Source organism: Erpetoichthys calabaricus, chromosome 3 (assembly GCF_900747795.2).
Source record: "Erpetoichthys calabaricus chromosome 3, fErpCal1.3, whole genome shotgun sequence".
In the NCBI taxonomy this organism is placed as follows: domain Eukaryota; kingdom Metazoa; phylum Chordata; class Cladistia; order Polypteriformes; family Polypteridae; genus Erpetoichthys; species Erpetoichthys calabaricus.
The window spans coordinates 98,012,809-98,037,071 of NC_041396.2; positions in this window are offsets into that span (position 1 = coordinate 98,012,809).

A 24,263-nucleotide genomic window follows, 5' to 3' on the forward strand; every position below is an offset into this window, starting at 1 on the left:
TGTTTGCATTTGCTAGGAAACTGAGGTCGGTTTGTCTGTCAGATAGCTACAACGGAGGGAGAAAAGAAAGACAGTAGGGAAGTTATAGAAAGTAAAGTGTAGTCCGGTGAGGTTAAAGAAAAGCGAGTAACACTAGTGATTTGGAAAATCATGGGGAATGCAAAGAATCTTAAATTAGTGTGCTTGATTAAAAATATTTTTTATTTGATTTTTTAAGACTAAAATGTACATTGAGAATTAACAAAATTGAGTTGTTTTGTTATAACAATCGCGACCGTGAACTTATACATTTCAAAACGCAGGGCTGTAAATACAAAAACTGCAACATTAATCGTAACATAACTGGCAGATAAAAAAGTAATGTATACATCTAATATTCAGAAGTAAAAAGACTTATTCCATGAGCATAAGAAATGTGTACATTAAGAAGGAATATCAAATTAAAACATCCATCAATTCTCTGACCCCACTTAATGTTAATTTAATTTATTTGTTTATCTCCGTATACTTGGCTGAAAGTTTCGGAACGGGCTCAGAACAAGGCACTCACCCATGCTCATTTGCACAAAGGCCTATTTACAGACCTATATAAAACCAACGTTTCAAACTATAAACAAAGCAAAATGACACATTTTATTGGCCAACTGAACAAATATACAATATGCAAGCTTTCTTGGCAGCTAAAAGACCCCTTCTTCAGGCAAGATCATTTTGCTTGACTTCTGATTGCATTCATAATGGCTAACACAGTGCAACACCCTACTACTGCAAACTATAACCTTGTAAAGAAAATGTTTGAAATAGAACTAAGTTGATCGGGAGAAGCCGTAAAGAAAATAATGCATTGAATCTCCTCATTCATTTTCCTTGTTTTTATTTGTTGATGATATAACTGTAAAGGCCTCAGAAATTATGGAAACAGTTCCATATGAAAAAGGTGTCATTAATTATACCTGACTGGTAAATGGATCAATTTTACTTGAGATTTATAGTGGACTTAGTTAAATGAACAAAAAAAAATTCTGAAACATTTCAATAAAAACAGAGACAGGATATCTTTGGATTTTGGTGAAATTGTTGAGCAGCTACAAGCAAAAAAGTTTTCTTAGATCCACCAGAGAATGAGGATTTTTTAACGGAGTCATGTTTGAAACCAAGTTCCCAAGTGCTGTAAAACTTGCCACACCTACTCTAAATGCTGTTTATTATTATACATTTTACCAGACATCTTTTTGTTGGTTTAATTCTGGAGAATGATTCAGTTTAACTGTTGTTTAGGTGCTATATTTAAAATGCTTCTTATATTGTATTATCCTGTCTTTACCTAACCATATGTTCAGAATCGTCTAATGTGTTACAGAAGTGTTTAGTCTTGAAATGTTATAACATAAAAATGAGCCTTTCCCAGCAGTTCAGTTCACATGCTGCATGAAAACAGAGGGATGAACAGATTCACTTGCTGTTTTCTAGAAACTAATTACATCAGTAGCAAACTTAAGGCAACACATTTTTGTTGTGCTAAAACGTTCAAGTGTTTCTTTGGAAGCATCTGCAGTAAATACATTTTCGTTTATGGCATAAAGCAGTGTTTTTTTACAGTACTTCAGTCCTTGAGCACATTCTCGGCTGCAAGTTTTTATTCCAAACAACTGGGAAATCCCTGTATCATTCTTAGTTTTATTGATCTCATTGTTTAGTTGTCTTGTCTCCAGATATTTCTAAGAATTATACATATTTGTATTTTTGCCATAGTATACATTTTTTTGTTTCTTTTACTTTGTTCTTTGTAATTTGACATTTTATGGAAAGTTTGCCCCTTTAATTAAACCTAATTACAATTACTTCGCCGCCATTTTCACTCATCTGCTCACTAAAAAACATTTCTTGCAAATGAGTAGATGACCAGTAAGAATGATACACTGATTGTGAAACTGCTTAGAATAAAAAAATTGCAACCACAGAGGTTCCCCAGGACTGGACTTCATCATGGTATAAATTAGTAAAAGTAGACTGCTGTAAATGAAAGCCACAACTGACATTTTTTAAACTTTAAAATAATTCCACAAGAGGGCGGCAGCAGCCTGTTCAATGTATCTTTCATTTTTACAAATTTTTATAAATCACTTTTTTTAAATGAATGTGGCAGAGAACAATCATGGATGCAATCAATACTACTTCCCTACATATATGTATCATATCACATGAAATCTCAGCAACCCTTCTGTATCCAGCCTAGAGAGCTGAGCTTTTGAACTAAAGCCTACTATGAAGAAGTCTCACATACATATATAACAAGGCATCAGAAAAGTAGGTCCAGCTTGTTTATTTAGAAAAGTACTGATAAATATTTGATAAATTCTGAAATGTCACATGTTTGCCAAATTGTAGAAAAGGTTTGTACTCTCATATAGCTGTTGTTTTGGGAAATTTTAAATAAAATAAGATGCTCTTTTCCTATTGTTCCAATTGAGAAGGTTGACAAGTGAGTAGCGTAATAATACATTTTATCTATTTATATAGCGCCTTTCCCATGCTCAAGGCACTGTAATATAATATGTCTAATAATAATATGTCTAATATAATAATATGTCTAATATAATATGTCACATTTGACCTTTTTGTGATGAGGTGTTGCCCTATCTGGTGTTACTCTGAATAATGCAAATAGAAATTTTGGAATAACTCTCTAACAAAAAAGCAGTTTTTTGGTTTTTTTTTTCACAATATAATCTTACAGTAGAACATTCCCAAAACATAAAACCAAGTGAGGAAAGTGACTGATGACACCCATTAAAATACCTGAATTGTCACAGATCTATTTTAGGATCTGTTTCTATGATTCCTGTGCATTCATCTGCCATGATGCCACTTCTCATAGTTAGAAGCTAGTTAGCCAAAGGTTGATGATCAAAAATGCAGGTAAAGCTAACTGTTATAATATCCATCCATCCATCCATCCATTTTCCAACCCGCTGAATCCGAACACAGGGTCACGGGGGTCTGCCGGAGCCAAGCCCAGCCAACACAGCGCACAAGGCAGGAACCAATCCCGGGCAGGGTGCCAACCCACCGCAGGACACACACAAACACACCTACACACCAAGCACACACTGGGGCCAATTTAGAATCGCCAATCCAACTAACCTGCATCCATAACTATAATGATAAACTCCATACCTAAATAAATGTCATATTCAATCTGCAAAAGCAAAAATCATGCATTAGTAATTCCTATAGGTGTAGGATTAGTTGCAGAAAAGCTATTCTGTCCTTCTTGATTGTACTTTCTTCTATCGTATTTTCAGTCAGTCATTTTTACATTTGGGCTTCAGCATCTTGATGCCATTCTAACCCTTTTTTAAACCTGTTGTTTCTATTTACTGTAAGTTATGCAGAGATTCACTGCTTATCTGCACAACATTGTAATAAGGGTACAGAATGCCCAGGTGTAAGATGTCACTTTATCAAAGAGCGCATACAGCCGTGCACTATTTGCCCATTCACTTAATATGAAGATTTTTATCTTATTATCTTATTTTTACGTTATCATTGGACCATAATTTAGAGACTTAAAAAACTATTATATGCAAAGACTCTGCTTCTCTTAATTAAACATCTATCTTATGTAAGTGTGTATTATTTATTTTTGTATACTATCCATCCATCCATTTTCCAACCCGCTGAATCCGAACACAGGGTCACGGGGGTCTGCTGGAGCCAATCCCAGCCAACACAGGGCACAAGGCAGGAACCAATCCCAGGCAGGGTGCCAACCCACCACAGTTTTTGTATACTATGTATGCATTATTTTTATCGATTTTACTTTGTGTTTTTTTTTTTGTTTTTTTTTTTTTTGCCTGTAACTGCTCTTTTAACATCTTGTAAAATACTGTACAAACTCCATCATTTGTATGTAAACGTGCTATAGAAATAAATATTGTTGTTGTTATTAGGACATAGCAACATGACTAGAAATACAGCTTCACAAATCCATTCATCATTTTTTCCAAGTTTACTTATTCTACTACAGAGTTATAGGAAGTGAGAGCCCTTACCTGTAATAGTAAATTTACTATGGAACAAGCAGTTTCTTACTTGAATATGTAATAATATTCAGATAATGAATGTATCTATAAACTCATTGTTAAAGGACTAGACCACACAAGATGCAAAGATCACTGTATAAGTACTGTATCTCTGTCATTATAGCAACACTACCCTTCAGTCATGGCTCAACTGTACAGAATTTATAGCTTTTTTTCTAATTCACAAAGTCATTTTGAGATACTTGGGAAAGGAAGGAGAAGGAATTTAGGAATTCTGGGTAATTAGTGGACTTGAACTATTTGCTAGTGCTTTTTGAACGCTCATCAAAGCAGATGCTCTGGATGTAAAAAAAAATCTGGCAGCATGGCTGGTTTATTTCCCTTTAAATTTGGTGGTGTTGCTTAAATTGCTACAAACAAAATGGCCTGAACCACAAGAATGTTGGCTTCCTTCCCAGTTTAACTAATTGGTGCAACTATGCAGATCATTCCTATCATTTCTTATAATTATCAATCTGTGCATTCAGAACACTACTCTCATTCTTTCTCTTTTTATCTTGCTTTTTGCAGACACAGTGTATCTTCAGAAATAGCCAATGTGATGCTGCAGCTGAAGGGCAACCTTTTGTGTAAGGAATAAACATATCTCTTCAATGAAACAATCAGTGGGCTGCATCTGCAAGGACTCACAAGTATGTGTCATTGAAAGCAGCTTTGGCAAATTCTCACTTCTGCCATATATGATGTTTCAGAGGCACACATCAATTTAGTTTTGATTTCCACTCGTTATTACATTAAATAATTAATTTCTATCACTATTCTGTTTTTTAGATTATATAGTAATAAACTGCAATATAAATACAATTATCGTAACTAATCTAACTATGGTTTTATTGCCATACTGTGTAATTTCTACCTGCAAACAGTATTTGTTTTTATTTCCATAATGATTAAAGGATATGCTCGGTATTTTTCAAGTTAGATAGATAGAACATTATCCCCCCCCCCCCCCCCCCCCCTTCCCATGGGGAAATTTGGTACTTTACAGAAGCTCTTTAGATAGATAGATAGATAGATAGATAGATAGATAGATAGATAGATAGATAGATAGATAGATAGATAGATAGATAGAGAGTAAACTTCTGACTTGGTAATCACAGTCCCAGTGAGGTTTTGTGCAGGTGGTGTCTTGACACACTTCTGCTGAATAATGAATTGGCTGAAAGTACTCAATGTTAATGTGTCAAAAAGTGTATAACATTGTTTATAATGGCACTCAGTTTTGTTTTAATTCTTCCTTTTAATTAGCTTGTTGATTTGGTGGGCCTCTCTTGGAGTGATGTTACAAGCCCTGCGTACCACAGTATACAAAACCACACTGGCCATCACAAAGTTATAGAAGAGGTGAAAGATGTCATTTCCCACATTAAAGGAACACAGTCCCTTAAGGATGAAGAATCTGCACTGCCCTTTCTTACAAAGTTTCTCTGTGTTCCGAGATCAGTCTAACCTGTCATTGATGTGGACCCCCAAGTACTTGTAGGAGAACCCCACCTCTACATCCACTCCCTAAATAGTGACCGGACATATGGAGTGAAAGTCAATAACCAGTTCTTTCTGTCTGCTGATGTTAAGGTGCAGACAAGTTTCTTTGCACCAAAACAAAGTTCTCTACATGACTTCTATACTCAGTCTTACTCCTGTTATTAGTTCACACTTTAAGTGCAGAATCATCTGAGAAGTTCTACAAGTTACATGACCTGGTGTTATATTTATATTCTGAGATGCACAGAGTGAAAAGAAAAGGAGACAAGAATGTTTCTTTTGGTGCTCCACTGTTACTCACATCAGTATCAGAAACACAGTCCTTAAGTCCCAGAAACTGCAGTCTTCATTAAAATAATAAAACAGCGAGTATGTGATTAGTCCAGTCATTTTTACTCATTGTTTACAACTTCTGTTGGTCCAATTTTATTATGCCACCCCTGAAAGCAGGAGTCAAAAGGGTTTATCTTACCAAAACCAATATTGATTGTGATGGTCCCACTAATAACAAGTCTGCTTTCCATTTCCAACATTCTGACAAAAACAACTGTAGATTTCCTAATGCTATAAGACTTTATTATGATTCTTGAGGGATGTCTGAATATCTAGGGACCATTGCTCCTCATACTGGCAAGATCAGTTAAGAAGTGCTGTATCACATTAGAAGGAGTAATGCATATTTTTAGGCTAATAATGCATATTTTCAGAAGAGCTAGATAATATTTGGCAAAAACAAGCCTAACCAGAAAACAAACTTTAATGTTTTTAAGTCTGTTTTTTGAATTCCTAAATGTATGACAGTGAGAGCTAGCCAGCTATGGGGAATGAACTTAGCCAGCCTAGATGTAGTGTGCAGTTGGCAGTAAGAAAATGCTGTGAAAGGATAAGAAACAAGCCTACTAGAGGAGAGTTGAACAAAGGTCTGGTGCAACAGAAACTCGAAGAAATGAGCAGAGAAAGAAAACCAAGACATTATTTTGCAGGCAAGGCATGTGGGACACCAACCTGTGGGAAGACCAAGCATGACATATTGGATAAAATCTCAAAATTTGCCACTAACAGAAGAAAGTCATTGAGTGAGCTGAGAAAATTGGCATAGGACTCGTGCTGGTATCATATGTGGATTCAGTTGCTCCCCACTATATTGTGAGGATGACATCCAGGGGCTGATGAAAAATGTAGAAGAGACCATTTGAGACCATTAAAGAACATAAATGCAGTACATATTGACACCACAAGATGTAGCTCTAATAGGTAATGCAAAGAACTTATGCCTTCAACTTGTAGCAGCAAAATATTTCCATGGACTCTTAATAATTTAGGACAAAACATCACCTCCAGCCATAGCTGACAAAGACTAACTATCATCACTGTTTTCTATTTATTTCCAAAGCTAACACTGACTATAAGTTCACAGTAAATGTAAATGCCTGTGTATGTACAGTAATTGATGTCACTTAAGCTGAAAGTAGACTTTTTAAATGACAGGTACATCTTTAGCCTTTTACATTTTTCTTTCTCCAAATATAACAGAAAGACCAAGGCTGTGATATCAAAAACTCCTTTTGCTAAGTTTGCTGCTGCTGGCTTCAGCACCACTGTGAGTTTAGGACGTCTGTTACATCACACAAACACATACTCACAAACACAAGCTATATTTACAATAAGAAAATTATAAGCAAGGCAAAAGTTTACCAATGTAACTGGCTAACAAAAGTATTTAAAAGCCTGGCCAGAATAAATAATATTTCTTGGGAGATTGTTTGGACAAGAATTAAAAACAAACCAAAAAAAAAAAAACAATTCATAAGTTTGTACCCTCTTTACAGAAGAAAAAGAGTTAAAGAAACCCAGTTATTGCATTTATATTCTATAGTGTTTTGTTCATTGTCTTTTGTGTGTATATGTGAACGAAGCCATCTTCTATTGCCTAATAATTTCATCATGTATACATTTAATTATTTTGTTTAACAGAGCCAATGTGATTGGATTATCTTTGCATTACAGTCCAACCCAAATGTAAAATTAGTTTATATGATCCCTTACTGATTTAGGAACAAAATTTATAAATGTAAATACATGTCTCCACACACTGGGCCTTATAACTAAGGTAATTTACCTTCTCGCTTTCCAGATTGTCCATGGGTTTTTTCCACTGTCTGACAAGAAGAAAAGTCCAGAAACTTTTGTTCTTAATAAGGAAAGTTTGTTCTCAGTAATTACTATACTCGGGTTATATTTTCAGAGCTGCATATTTGAGTGTCACTGAATTCTAGGCCAGAGCTTTAAGTCCCAGCTTGGGAGCTCATTTATTTTAAAGTAACCTCTTATTGCCTTGACCCCTCTTGACTTTGTCAAAGATATCACCACTAGGGGCCACATATCTGATAATGCATTCTGTAAAATGTCTTTGGTAAGTACACACACTTCAGCAGCTCTCAGCAAGATGCCATTTTCTTTAAAAATTATTTTTGTTTCCAATCCCTATCTTAAACAGACTCCTTTGCAGCCTTTAGGCTAGTGATTCAAGTAGATTCTGTTTACACTGATTTGAATAGGCAGTTGTCATCTCCATTAAGCTTCTGCTATGAATAGGCTGCCTCTGTAGAAAACCGTAAAGCAGAGAATCCTCAGCAGAAGAGCACAAATAGCTTATATTGTTTTTTGTCTTCTGTTGAGAAATATTGCAGTTTGTATACTGTTCTCAGCTCACTCTGGGGATTTAATGGTTCATACCTGACTTTCCTCTCTTTAAAATAGGGTTAAAATGATAAATATTTAACAAAAGTAATCATTATTAAATGTCTGATATAATCTGTTGAATTTAAGCTTTTTTATTTACATTTTAGAAAAGTACACTTGGTTAGCTTCCTGAATGGTAATATGTGCTAGTCTCAAAGGAGATTTCTCTGTATTTTGTTTTTCTTCTCTCCCTTATGAATTATCATCTTCTTCTTGGAGGGTTTCCTACTAATCAATCATGAGGTGTCTGACTAGGGTAGCCTTTGGGAAAGTTCCAAAGACTTTTACTTTGTGACTTGGTGTCTCTTTATTCTTTCAAATAATAAAATATTACCTCATGATTTACTCAACATTTTCTGCTTTCTTAATGTCTGGTCTTTGTCTCTTTTCAGAGTTGACTCTCAGCAAAACTTTTGAGCTAATCAATTATTTGTTTAGTTTTGTGGTTTTTGAATCTGGTGCTTGTTTAATAAGTACTGTTTTATTTTGCACTTTGGTTTTATTAACTCTGTCTTTAATATATCAGACCTTTCTTGTTCTGACTACTTTTTGTATCTTTGTTAAAGATGTATTAAAAAATGAAAAAATTAATCTTCTCTTTCCCTCTCTTTTTTCCATTCTTCAACAAAAACTCTTATTGTTTTGGTTCTATACCAAAAAATGTAAAACAGGCCTGAATTTTTCAAGCAGGCCTCATGCCTACAACCTCAAAAGATCTGAGGTCTATTAAATTCAGTTAAAAGAGAGGGGAACTGTTTAAACACCCCTGGTGCAAAGAACACAATTTCTGTTTCTCAGTATATTAAGGTTTATTAACAAAAAGGTCCAAAAATACAAGGAACACTGTTCAGTAAAATCAATCAAATATATGTACAAAATATGAGAAATTATAATTGAAACCAAAAGTCAGGGCAAAATTTCCAAAATACCAATAATTCAAATGGGAACTTACAAAATTTTCAGTCTAGTATTAAAATAAAAGTTCTGGTCTAGAAAGTATAAGTGGACATCTGCTTCACTTCTCTGTAGAGCAACACTCTCCAATATTTCATTTTTTCCTTGAGATTCCTCTGGATTTAAAGCAGGTACCCAGCCTCTGGAAACTGTAAATGTTATTCCAATAGCAAAAACTATACACACAAAAGCAGTAAGTGACTTCAGAACAGCAGCCTTAACTTCTCATATCATGAAATCCTTTGAGAAGTTGATTAAAAGTGAGCTGCTAAACAAAGCTGAGGCCTATCTGTACCCTTACTGATTTGCAGGCAAACCAAAGAAGGGAGTGTAGGATGCCACAGTAACACCTCTGAGCACTTGGCAGAACCAAAAAAACATTTAAGATTGTTGTTTATAGATTTCTCATCAGCTTTTAATACAACAGAGCCCCACTTCTAGTTATCAAAGTAATTGATCAATTCTGTTTCGAACCATTATTGGTGGGGTGGATTCTGAACATTTTAACTAACAAAACAGAAACAGTGAGAGTGAGTGTTAATGGCTATTTCTCTGATAGTCATAACATATCCATGGGATCACTTTAAGATTGCTCGCTGTCTCCTCTTCTGCTTATCTTATACACAAATGACTGCTGGAGTTCACACAAGAGCAGACATATCCTGAAATCTGCAGATTGCTCTGTCATTGTGAGTCTTCTACAAGATAAGCAGGACAGTCATGGACCTGTTGTTGATGAGTGTGATCGTTCCTTTTGACAGCTCAATATCTCTAAGACAAAGGATATGGCTGTAGACGCCTCCCACTCTCTCAACAATAATAAAAAGAGACAATGTGAACATGGTGGAGCACTGCAAATATCTGGTGTCAATCATTAACAACAGGTTAACTTTTTATCTGAATACAGAATAAATTTGTAAGAGGGAATAGAAATGTTTTTTTCTTTCTTAGGAAACTAGATTTTTTTAAACTAGGCAAAATCATAATGGGATTTTTTATATGTTGTGGCAGAAGACCAGGGACCTTGCCCTACTGGGACGCCTGGAACAGGGAAGAACTCAGAGAAGGGCAATATATTCCCCTGGATGCAAGAGGGCAGCCCCCCTGGATTCCATCAGGGCCACGGATACGGCGCTGGGAAGCTCAGCCCTGTGGGGGTCCGTGGCTGCAACCAGGGGGCGCCTGGATGGTTCCTGAGCCAAAGACAGCAGCACTTCAGTCACACCAGGAAGTGCTGCAGGAAAAGAAAACAATGTACAGTATGCCCAGAGTGCTTCCAGGTGTAAGGCCAGCACTTCCATCACACTAGGAAGTGCTGCTGGAAGACCATCACGGAGCATCTGGAGCACATCCGGGGCAGGATAAAAGGGGCAGACTCACTCCATTCGGGGAGCCGGAGTCGGGTGGAAGAGGAGAGAGCTTGCGAGAGAGGAGTGGAGGTGGCAGAAGGAAAGTAATGGACTGAGTAATTGTGAGAGTATTGTGGTGGTTGGTGTTGTGTGTGAAGAAAAGAAGAATAAAAGTGTGCTTTTTGGACATCTGGCTGTCTCAGTGTCTGTCTGTGTCCGTGCTTCTTTTACAATGTCTTTTATTGAATTTGATTTTATATAGTATGCTGATTTGGCAGCTTCAGGATTAAGAATATAAACTGTCTTAACAACATTGTAAAAATTAATAATAATATTATTATAGCATCACAAAGAGGTTATAAAGAAGGCAGACTCAATTCTGTCAGATAACAGCCATCCTCTTTTTTTAGGTTCCCAAGGGTGAAGAGCAACATATTTAAGAATCTTTTATTCCTAGAGCTATAAGCATTTTGAATTCTGTTACTTGCAGAGATGCTGTTGAACTCTGAATTATTACTTTGTGTACTGTTAAAGGTAATTGTTCTTCTAATCTTGAGTGTGTGTACCTACATCTTGCCTGAAGAAGGGGCCTGAGTTGCCTCAAAAGCTTGCAATTATTTTAGTTAGCCAATAAAAGGTGTAATTTTGCTTGACTTCTCACTATATCCACAATGGCTAACATTTTACAACACCTTAGTACTACAAAAATTGGAGAGAAAAGGCAAATTATACAGAATAATTAATAAACAAGAAAATATAAAATAAAAAACAATCCAGCAAGAAAGAAAATAAAAAGATTCTAATTAATATAATTCAAAATACAGCCAATACAAAAGAGAAGAAATAAATAAATAGGATAATAACTAATAGTATGAAGGAACCCTTTGCTAAAACATAACAGTGCGAGAATCAAACACTCTATGAGATATCATTTCCACCATAAGGTAGCTTAGATGTGTGTCAGGAAGAGACTGCTACAAAAAAAATGGAAAAAATGGCAGAGGCTTGGCAATTGGAGAGTACCTAATCTTCATTCTCCTGACAAAACTTGGACAAGGATTAGATTAGATTAGAGACACAACCATCTGGCTGTTTGATAACAAACAGAACTAAAAATGACCATTTAGAGCTTACAAACATTTCAGTGTTGTAGGGACATCATTAGACTAACAGACTCTAGTCTGTTACAATGGTTGGTCAAATTGTAATGTCCACAATTCTGAGTGTATAGTTGGGAGGTGAGTGGGGGGCAAGGCCTCCACTGATGTGAGAGGACAAATTCAAGCAAAAAAGGTATAGGAAGTGAGAAAAAGGGTCTTTTTCTGCACAGTACTTTGAAAGTAAAGTGGACCAAAAGAGCCCACCCTAGTAACTAACCTGTTTTGTTATTGTTTATTTTTTTGCTTTTGTCGCTCCTTTAGTTCATTCCTTCCTGTCTGCTTTATTTGAAGAGTTATTATCATTTCCTTGTACTTTAAAAGGAAAAGGTAAGATCAGAATGCAATATGATATATGATATAAAGACTTACATGGACAGAAATCTGCTGGTGCTTACTTGGTGAGTGAACTAAGCAGTTTCAGACGGTCAATTAACATTATTTTGTCCATTCCCGGTTCCTCCCTGTGTGGATAGCGCTTTGAGTACTGAGAAAAGCGCTATATAAATGTAATGAATTATTGTTATTATTATTATTATTATTTCTGAACAGCTCAATGCCTTTCTCCATGAATTGCTGTGGAATAAAACAAACATCTTAGGCATTCTACTTCTACACTGTGATTTGTTTTAGTAAACAGTACAATTTTCAGCATTTAACACAAGAGTTTCTGACAGATTTTGCTTAGTCATGATGACTCTTCCATTTAATAGCCTGATCATAAATGGCAACACAGCAACAAGTAGGTTGGAGAAATGCTGCAGCATCACCCTCTGTAGTGCAGGTAGAGAAGAAATATTTGAGGAGCATCTTCTTGACATCTGTTGATCATTTGATGACTTCCTTTGGTGGTGTGGCAACTTTTTTTGTCCAGGCCAGAAGGGTGGAGATTTTACAAACTGCTGCCAAGTCAGAAATATTACATGAATGTCCTGCAAAGCTGATATTTTACGTCAGACAATTCAGAGGAAACAGTGCTACCCAAATTCACCAGTTGTGTTGTTGACCTAACACAATTCTGTTGCATTAAGTAAAAACTATAACCTAGCCAGCCAAAAATATAGTCAAATTGTATTTGGGGCAATGCAGTACACCTTCAACACATTTACTTTGCTCTTTATTTTCACAGAAACTATGGTTTAACTTGAATTACTTCCAGCACAACCTCATGTTTCTCCCAAAACTCTGAACAGAAACACAGACAAATGCACTAAAATGAAAAGTTGGATATCCAAAAAGTCTGATATCATGTTAACTCAGTATTCTCCCAGGCAGTGATCTTACATTCTAAAAATGAAAATGGAAACTGTGTGAATAATAATTCCTCCTCCCTACTACATCCCTGGTGCCGCAGTAAAATGTCCCCCGTAAGTGACTCATCATGCTTCAGTGTTCGCTAAAATGTACCAACATTGCCGTCTATACTGTGTCTACGTACAAATCAGTCATCTGTTTACATCCAGCTTAACATGGTAATTCACTTCTTTATGTCAGTTATGATGTTAACTAAGGGTGCAGATTAATGTTTAAGACCAAAGACACACATCCATAGATGTGGTACACAAAATGTCTTTCCAAGTATCAACAGCAGAAATGAATTTTCACATGTCTAACAACTTCATCATACAGGAATCACATTACTGCTAGTGAAATATATAATTAAAGCAGAAAACCACATATTAAACTACAATCTAAGAATGGTTCATGCTATAAAATGAATGCTTATTCACTGGTTGGGTAAATACCATAAACTATTAAAATTAATATGAGTATACTTTTTGATTCGCCCTTATAACAAAAAAAAAACTGCGTACTTGGCACTAAGCTCCTGTAATCCCCAAACCTCAAACATAATAGTGAGCAGAGACAGGGGAACAACAAAGTACAACAAAAGAAGAAAATAACACACACCTCAGCCAAGAGCAATAACTAAACAGCAGTAACCCCAGATACTCTATCACGTATGTTCTCCCTGCTCACCTTCCATCATTCTGACTCTTCTTTCTCCTTCTGGTGAGTTGAGCCCTTGTTGCCAGCTGCCTCTTGACTTTACGCTCACTGGATTGAGTGATGGAAGGTCCTTTTAAAGTGGACAACATACTGTACTACATCAGAGTACCCTGCCATTAACACTTTTAGAGTCCCAGATAAAATTATCAGTCCCTGATGTTGTACAGGCAAAATTTTCTCTAGCGGCACCAACTGTTCCTGCAAGTTTTCTGTACTGGAGAGGGCCAGTTACTATGAACTTTAAGATTTTCAAAGCTGAAGAAAATATAATTAAAATATTTTTCACTATTGCAGTTTTACTGGATAGCTAGCAAGTGTATCTTACATTAACTAATAATCACCTTAAAATATAACCAAATTCAGTGCTCAGAAAAAAAATGTATCAAATCTGCTTAATACAGTTCAAAGTCACTTAGGGCAGGGAGCAGAGCCTATCTCACCAACATCAGGCATATAGCAGGAACCTTTCTGGATACCCACACTTCTCCTGAGGCTCACTGTGTTGAATCCTCTAAGACAATGCCTAAAAATAACAATAAAGAACTACTTAGCAACATTGTCTATTAATTATATATCTAAATTATTTAAGTGTGTATTATTATTTTTGTATGTTTTTTATTCATTATTATTCTTATCTCATTTTAATTTGCTTTTCTTTGTTAGTAACTATTTCTATGAAATTTTGCAGAGCAGTTTCAGCTACATCCTGTGTATGAAAATGCATTATACAAATAAATGTACTTGTTGCACCCTGAACAGGCTGCCAGTTCATTACTAAACCCATTTTAGACTCACCAATTAACCTAATTAAACCCAATTTAGAATCACCAATTTAACTAACTTATATGTCTTCAACCTAAAGCCAATGAAGAAGCATCTAGAACATGCAATCTTTTTGCAGACAATAAGTGCAAGATTCAAACCGAGAAAGCTGGATCTCTTAGGCAGTGGCTGCAACCACTCTGTCACGGTGCCATCCATGCTCAAAGATATAAAACCTTTACTATGTTAAGTCAGCAGACGTGAACGAATAAACTGAAGTAAATACAGGTAGTTAATTCCAGGCATAAAATTTTATACTCATGCACTTTTGCAAATGTAATCTATAAAAAAGATTTTTTTAAAAAGAAAATGGAGTATATAGATAAATGTCTTAGAGTCACATATTTTTTATTAAAACATAAATCATATGATACTGCTTGATTGATTTAAACTGGAATTAATTTAATCCACATTAAGCTTTACTTTGCTTGACTCAACAATTTATACAAAGTAATGTAAATAAGAGTGTTCATTATATGCAATATGCATACATGCTCTGAGGTTCAGGCAGAGTCCAATTATGTATGCTTGTGATAATGTATTGTCTCTCTTCCTGGCTGCATTGTCAGACTGGAAACTTTAGCAGTGTCATCATATTGTGCTGTCTCAGGAAATACCGTGGAATCCATCATGGGAACACCACTAACAACCGCTGCAATGCTGGAGGAATTCCCATCAATTAGTGAGATGAATTTTTGGACTGTTCATAATTGTAGTGTTCTTTCTTCCTTTACAAAGATTTCATTGGTTATAATTTCACTTGATAAGATTATTACATTTGTACTTTAATGTAAATTATCGTAAATGAAAATAAAGAAGAAAATATATGCATGGTATAACATTCAGGAGCATTTGGGGACTTAGTTGACTATTTTGAAAGTTGGACCATTTTGTTGTTTTTTCGTTACTTTATTTTGGTAACAGTGAGTCATTTTCAACAATAACAGTGATAACAGAATGTCATTTCATGTGTTAGCAGAGTACATAAAATGAATGCTTTTTAATAGCATTTTACAATGTCACATACTTAAAAATGGATCATGAATAGGTTTGTGGTGTCTCAGAAAGGTTTTATAGATGGTAGAGTCCGACTAAATGGATGTCAAAATTTCACTTTATGTAGTATTGTTAGTTGTTGGTTGTGGAGAGTCGATGGTTTGCTAATTTTAGCTCAGATGTCTTTAAACGTGACATTTTGAAAGAAGTACCAGATGGTGAGTTAAATTCTATGTTGAAGTCTCATACTAAATATGTTAACTTCTTCAGACCATGATGAACAGTAAATAATTGTGGCACATTCCTGATACAACATAGTGTTAGAAACCAATTCAATTGTTATGATCTGCAGATAATGCAGCCATGAGGTTGTTTTCAGTGTAACATAAATACTAAGTCATTAAGTCTAATTCACTATACATTATGCATATTGCATCACTGAACCACATTTCCCCTTCCATTCATTTTTGATGAGTTGCTGGCTTTTTTATCTTTTAGGGTTGTAAAGATCTTCAGGCATCAGGACAATTGGCTGGTATGACAGAGGTTCACCCCAGCCACTGCTACAGCTCCAGCAGGCAGCATCAGATAGAAGCAGCACACATAATTCTCCAGGAGTTTACCAATAGGAGCAGCTGTCAGATTAGTAAAAAGAAATGAAAATACATAAAATATACAAGCTGCAAAACAAATCATCAAAGGTAAATATAAAATGGTGAAATTTGTACTAACTGCTAATTGAAGTCACACCAAATGTTTCTCAGTTTCATAAGAAAATTCACCAAAGCTTTTGTTTTTGAGTTTCTGAAATTTCAGAAAATTGTACAGCATGTTCTGTTCAAATTAACTAAATGAAAACTAAATAATCCTGACAGATTTCCTTGAAGAATAAATGTGCCAAATTTCAATCAAATCAGTCCACAGGAAGACGAGTTGCAGACAGACATGTTGATAATGGTAGTAAGTGCTTTTCAAATTCTTTGCAAATGATGCTAAAAAGACATATACTGCTATAATTGCAAAATAAAACAAAAAATAAATGTACAATATGACAACAGAAATAAATAATCAGGAATTCTTTATTAGTTATAAATGAAAAACTTAAGCTTCATATAATTTCTATTGTGATGCAATAATCCACCATGCCATATGGAAAATTGCTATTTTATATTATTCTTTATATTATGTAACATATAAAGGTCTCCCAAATGTTCATTTTTTACCACATTTAACAGAGATTTAGTGAGCCCATACAGGATAAGTATCATTTAAATCTGTGTCAGTGTAAATGCTGTTAGGGAGTACTTTTTATATTTAATAATAGCTGATAATCTATAATTAAAGTGTCTTGGTTATCTTGTTGTTAGATATTAATTTGAAGGTATATATTTAACAGCATTTCTGCAGTATTTCAGATGAAATTGAGATTGTTATTTTAAGTGTTTTACTATTATAGTGTAACAACCTATCATGTGTATAGAAAGAGAGAAAGAGTATGTGATTGTTAAAATAATGAAAAAAAAATAGAAAGGTTCCTTAACCATCTGTATTGTAAAAACCCATCCCGGAGAAGCAAACTGTCCCATTGTGACTAAAGACCCTTGAATACTAACTCTTCCTGTGCTGCCTCCTCCCAACTAGGCATGTGACCGTCTTTGAGCCAGCTGCTCATCTTTTGAACTTCTTGGTCTGGTGCTTGCCACACCCCCACTCTAATCACTCGTCTGTCAAAAATGTGCATATCAAACATGCTCTTCTTGTCATGTGCTGTATATATTTACAGTTTGTTTCAAAACAGGGGTTCTGAGAGAGCATATCTGCCTTGTGGTGTTGTTCCCCTCATCTTTGTTGCATTAAAGTTAAATTAAAGTTAAATTCTTGTGACCATTCAAACCAACGGTTAATGAGACCTTTAGGTTCCTTAAAGGACAGGAACCACTGCAGGGCAACATGCTCACTCTGAAGTGTGAAAGGCCCCCTGCCAAGGTAAAATACAATACAATGCAATTTATTTTTGTATTGCCCAAAATCACACAAGGAGTGCTGCAATGTGTTTTAACAGGCACTGCCTTTTGATAGCCTCCCAGCCTTGACTCTCTAAGAAGACAAGGAAATGCTCCCAAAAAAAACCCTGGTAGGGAAAAAATTGGAAGAAACTTTGGGAAAGGCAGTTCAAAGAGAGACCCCTTTCCAGGTACGCTGAGCATGCAGTGGGTATCAAAAAAAGGAGATTAATACAATACAATACAATACACAGAACAGAACACAAGTAATCCTCAATACAATATAATAGTGCAAAAGAAATATTATAAGTACAGAGTAGAATTCAACAGTAGATAATATTACATAATATGATTTAGATTTGTTCAGAGACCTGGAGACCTCGAAATCAAGCTGTCTCCCCCTATTGGCCATTCCACAGTTGAGTCAGCACTGGGCCAGCCAATCCGATGAAAGGACTCCTCTACCTGACGATTCCTGCAATCCTCCATCAGAGATGACTTTACCCTAGGCAGGCAGAACAACTTGACAGGTGGTACATTTGAATACTGAGAAGAGAAACAGAATAGGTGAAATAGAATTGGTGGTGTTTAAAGTGGCGAATGGCCTGTACAATGACCAGCCATTTCTTGCAGGCAACACAAAAATTTCCCTCCACCTTTCTCAATGTTTAGCTAAAATAGGCACTAACCTTGTGGGTAAACTTAGGACAGCACAGCTCCAAGTATCCAGAACGTAAGGTGTGCTGGTTTAGCCAAAGCAATCACAGGGGTCCAGGCACAGTCAATCTTTTGTCACCTCCCAATGAAAGAGTTTACACTTTTTTTGTGAGTTGGTATAGATAACTAGCCAGGGTGGCAAACTGAGGTACACACTACCAGTAGTAAGAGACTATGCCCAAAAATCCTTGTAGTTGTCTCTGATTAATTGGGACTGGCCAGTCTTGGATGGCTTGTACTTTGGAGTCTTTATAGGCTAGGCTGTCACCGTTTACCCAGTGACTGAGGTAAGTGACTTCTTTCTGTAACAGGCGGCACTTGCCCGGGTGCTGTTTCAGTCCAGCTTAAGCAACCTCTATAGCACCTCTCGCAGTCTCTCTTGGAGGCATAACTTCAAATCCCACTTCTAACACCAGAGTAGTGTCCTTTCATGTGGCTAGGGGAAGAAAGGAGAAAAACAAGTATTACTGATATAATTAAAAAAATAAATAAAATATTTCCTTTCTTATTTGCAATGGTGATGTACAGGTTGACAGACGAGGTTAGACAGGAGTCCCCGTGGACTATGATGTTTGCTGATGATATTGTGATCTGTAGCGATAGTAGAGAGCAGGTTGAGGAGACCCTAGAGAGGTGGAGATATGCTCTATAGAGGAGAGGAATGAAGGTCAATAGGAACAAGACAGAATACATGTGAGTAAATGAGAGGGAGGTCAGTGGAATGGTGAGGAAGGAGGGAGTAGAGTTGGCGAAGGTGGAAGAGTTTAAATACTTGGGATCAACAGTACAGAGTAATGGGGAGTGCAGGCAGGGGGGGAACGGGTGGAGAAGTGTCAGGAGTGATTTGTGACAGATGGATATCAGAAAGAGTGAAAGGGAAGGTCTACAGGATGGTAGTGAGACCAGCTATGTTATATGGACTGGAGATGGTGGCACTGACCAGAAAGCAGGAGACAGAGCTGGAGATAGCAGAGTTAAAGATGCTAAGATTTGCATTGGGTGTGACAAGGATGGACAGGATTACAAATGAGAACATTAGAGGGTCAGTTCAATTTGGACTGTTGGCAGACAAAATCAGAGAGGTGAGATTGTGTTGGTTTGGACATGTGCAGAGAAGAGATGCTGAGTATATTGGGAGATGGATGTTAAGGATAGAGCTGCCAGGGAAAAGGAAAAGAAGAAGGCCTAAGAGAAGGTTTATGGATGTGGTGAGAGAGGACATGCAGGTGATGGCTGTAACAGAGCGAGATGCAGAGGACAGAAAGATATAGATAAAGATGATCCGCTGTGACAACCCCTAATGGGAGTAGCCGAAAGAAGAAGAAGAAGAAAAAACTGAAAGGTCTATTCTTCTTAAGACTTACAATGAAATTACAAAGGAATATCGTCTTTGAGTGGTATTACCATAAGAAAAGAAAGCTATAATTAATTTCATCCTGACTTCTAATTCTTTGTTGTTATGGCCATGGAGAATGCTCTGCCTACCATTCTAGTGTTTCATTAAAAACTGTGGTAAAAGCTAGGTAAATATAAACACAATCATTCAGCACAGGATCATACTTTAGATTAGGAAAGTTTTTTTTACTAATACTCTAGCCAGCTGGATATCATCTGTATTCTGTTTCTGTCCATTATTTTAAAGTGGCCTTAGAGTGCAGGTCATTTCTAAGTATTTATCTAAAATATTCCTGTAATAACATAATTTTTAAGTGCCAAACATCATTTTTAAAAAGGGAAATTTTAATAATAGAGCCAAACTTAAAAGACATCTTTACTGTGACATTAAACATATAATCAACCTGATTATGTTGCAGTATTCATTTGAAAATCTACAGCCTAGTCATTTTAAGCCTGTAATGTCCAAGATAAATGATAGTAGCTAGTGTCAGGTTCAGCCCTAATATTCCACTCATCAGTTAAGAATGGGAAGTGACCCTCAGTTTCTTAGCCCTTCTGTACGTCAGCCACACAAGTAATCTAGTTGAAGATGTACTTTAGCCTGCTACAACTACTATAATTATCTGAACTTGGGATATCAAAGTTATTGTAAAATGTATGTTGAAATTAGAATTGAACCCCCTGGAAACAGTAGAAACGTAAGTTTTAGGAGACACTCCTCACCTTGTACTCCCCTAGACATAAATGAAGTCACCATGAACACAGTGGAATGTTTTAAATTTCATGGTGTAACTATCACTCACAGTCTGAACTGGGATGGAAAATTATCTGGTCTTATCAAAAAAGCTCAGTAACATGTATTCTTCTCTGCCAACTTAAACAGTTTAACAAGTGTCAGTTAGTGTTGGTTTAGTTTTAGCAAGCTGCCATTGAAAGCTTCCTCAATTTCTCTGTAACAGTCACTAGAAACATAACCTTCAGCATGATATTAGGACAGCAGAAAATATTCTATTCTGAAAACTGGACTCCATTGAGGTCCTATATACATCTCAAATCAGGGAACAAGCTGGAAATATAATCAAAGGCTACACTGTTGGACAACCATCTCTTTCAGTGACCATTGAGGAAATGTTACCGGTTGCAAAAGACAAGAACTACTGGACATATAAACAGTTTCTTTTCTACTGTAGTCATATCTTTGTTTTTCCTGATTTCTGTACTCCCCCATTCAATACAAATTATGCTTATTTTGTGTTTGTTTTATTTTGGACTTACTTAATGTATTACTGGGCTGGAGTGCAATTCTACTTTATATTTAGTTTTATATATTTATTTTTTGTGTTTTTTAGCTAATTTATATAATGATGTGATGGCGACCTGTGTTGAGTATTGTTATTTAATTCTAAATATCTTATGTGAATGAATTTATCACCAAAAGAAATTCCTAGCAACTATATTCCATCCATTATCCAACCTGCTATATCCTAACTACAGGGTCACAGGGGTCTGCTGGAGCCAATCCCAGCCAACACAGGGTGCAAGGCAAGAAACCAACCCCAGGCAGGGCGCACACACACACACACAACGGACAATTTAGAATCCAATGCACCTAATTTTTGGACTGTGGGAGGAAACCGGAGTACCTGGAGGAAACTCACGCAGACACGGGGAGAACATGCAAACTCCACACAGGGAGGACCCAGGAAGCGAACCCGGGTCTCCTAACTGCGAGGCAGCAGCACTACCCACTGCACCACCATGCCGCCCAGCAACTATATTGCCTAGCAAAAATGTTCAAGGTCAAGTTCAAATTGTATAGTTGGATTAATGAGGGTATATAAATAAAATGGTACCCAGTAAAACTGTTTTCTCCAAAGTTAAGTTGGCATTGTCAGTACAACTAAGTAAGACTAGCAGTTTCGTGTTTATAGCTCTGTGGTTTGTTCATTTGTGCAAGTCCACAGCACTACACATTGCACATGAGCTGTGACAAGCATTAAGTGTTTCTACAAGAATTGCCTGATACAAAAGTTACCACTTTTCTGTATTAATGTGTTTGACTAGATGGCCTAAGTTCCCTCAAGCAAAGCATTGCAAGAAGAATTATTCAAGCTTCAGATATTTCATTCTTAACGCAATACCAAAGGGTCGCATTTATTTTTAAACTGAATCTGGAGAACTTTAGAAACTGAATTGAATAAACAGATTATGGAAAATGGATTATTTGACTTTGATCTTTGTTGGCAGTAGACTTTGTGAATTGTGTGTCATTTCTGTATGTACTTTTCATTATTTCACCACTATCAACCCATCATGCAGATTGTAACTTATTTTCCCTTTATAAAGTTTGTTGCTACTTTCAAAACCTTTTTTCTCTTTTTTTTTGATTTATATATGGTTTCAGTGCTATTCATTTTTGTAATGTCTGTTGGGCTGGTGCAATACAATCTGACAGAAAGTGTATTTACTACTTTCGTAGGACCAATTTAAAGCTCTGTGTTAAAAGCTTAAGCGTAGAAGTGGAAATTCTGCCTGAGCCACATGCCAGCCCAAGTAACACTGAGAAAATCAAAGGGTTCAATATGTTGTTAAGATCGTCGTGCTGGATGGAGGGGTTCAGGTTTAAGTCCAGTGGGGTTCCTTTCAGAAAGATTTGACCAATACTTTACATTACATTTGAACAGGAGAAACACAGTTATATTGGGAAGAACAGATTCAGTAAAGGCTGTTTAAACTAAGTAATCACGGACAGGCCATGTTTTCCAGTTTTAGTCTGTAAAATTAAATAATAGTAAGAAGAAATAGAAACTAGATGATGGCATAAGATAATATAACATTGTGAAACCCACTTTTTCTAATGTAGGGTCTCAGGGGGGCACAAGACAGAATCCAGCACTGGGGGGCGCTCACCCATCACATATTAGGCAATAAAATGAAATATACTTTTAAAACATGGCAATGCTTAAAATAGTTGTTGAAAATCTGAATTAATGTTTTAGCTGAAATCAAAGCCAAAATGAGATTCTTCGCTCTTAAGGCCAGCATCCCAAGTATAAACACGCCTGAAAATGACAGAGCTTCCACATCGCAGTTTTATCAGTTAAGAAAACGAATAAATAAACTAACCCAGACTACAGCAGACAGTCAAAACATTGCTCATGTAAATACTGGTTACTTTCATCTTAATTATGATTATATATTGGCATGTTTTATTGATAGTTCAGTCAATCTAAACTAAAGAAGCAATTATTAAAGCCAATTTAAGAAAGAAACACAATTAAAATCTAGAATACAGTAGGTGAGCTCAAGAACAAACCTGAATTCAAACCACTAATGTACAAAGCCAGTGCATATCTTAGCACTCTTTACAGATTAGATGCTTCCATTTAAATCCCACAGCATGTGTATTTTTGGCCTGTGGACACACTGCATTTTTAATTATACTTTGAAAAATTACTTTGTGAAACTCAATGTACAGCACTTTCACTTAAGAAAGTAGGGTGTTGACCACTATCCTATATAAAATCTGTGAACTGACAAAAAGAGGGCCACGCCCGGAAGATGCCCTTTCACTGAGCTTAAATTTTTCTAATAGTTAGAGTGTAATAAAAGTACAAAATCAAAAGGTGCTAAAGTGATAGAGATCTACCCAAAAGGACCTTTTGCTGTCAGGTCAGGTCAGGTTGGGGAGCATGCACTGGTACAGCGTGTTGTTGTACCCACCATATGATGAAACAGCCTGGGATCCTGTCCAGCAAACCCCAGACAGACACACAGTCCAATCCCACCCTCCGGAAACGACCATCTATCCGCCACAGCCAGGTGTTACAAGGATGTCCCCTTGACCTGGTCCAGCCACTCAGGTCAGCAATGAAGACCCTGCGAGCCGGATCACCCTCAGGGAATCGCGCCACATGGCTGGAGTGCTGCAACTGATGTTCCCTCACAATGCGGGTAATGTGCCTCATTCGGGACTCCATGAGCAACTGCTCATTCGACACAAAGTCAAACCAGCAGTAACCAATGATTCTCCAAAGAGACACAGTACCAAAGGAGTCCAGTCTTCATCTCAGGTCACCGGATAGCATCCATGTCTCGCACCCATATAGCAAGACAGGAAGCACCAGGACTCCAAACACTTCGACCTTCATTGTTTTGCATAGATACCAGGAGCGTCCACACACCCCTTTCCAGTAACCTCATGAACCCCCATGCCCTCCCAATCCGTCTACTGACTTCATAGGAAGAGTCACCAGAGACACAAATGTCACTGCCGAGGTGAGTAAACCTCTTAACAAGGTGAACACTCTCTCTGCAGACAGACACACTGCTGATGGCTGTGGCTAAGAGACCATTAAAGGTCAGGATCTTGGTTTTTTATCCAGGACACTCGTAAGCCCAGACACTCAGACTCCTTGCTCAGTCTCTCGAGAGCCCCGATAAGAGCCTCCATTGACTCCGTGAAGATCACAAAAGTCAAAATCAGTGAATCTTTCTTCACCAACAGATGCCCCACAGCCATTG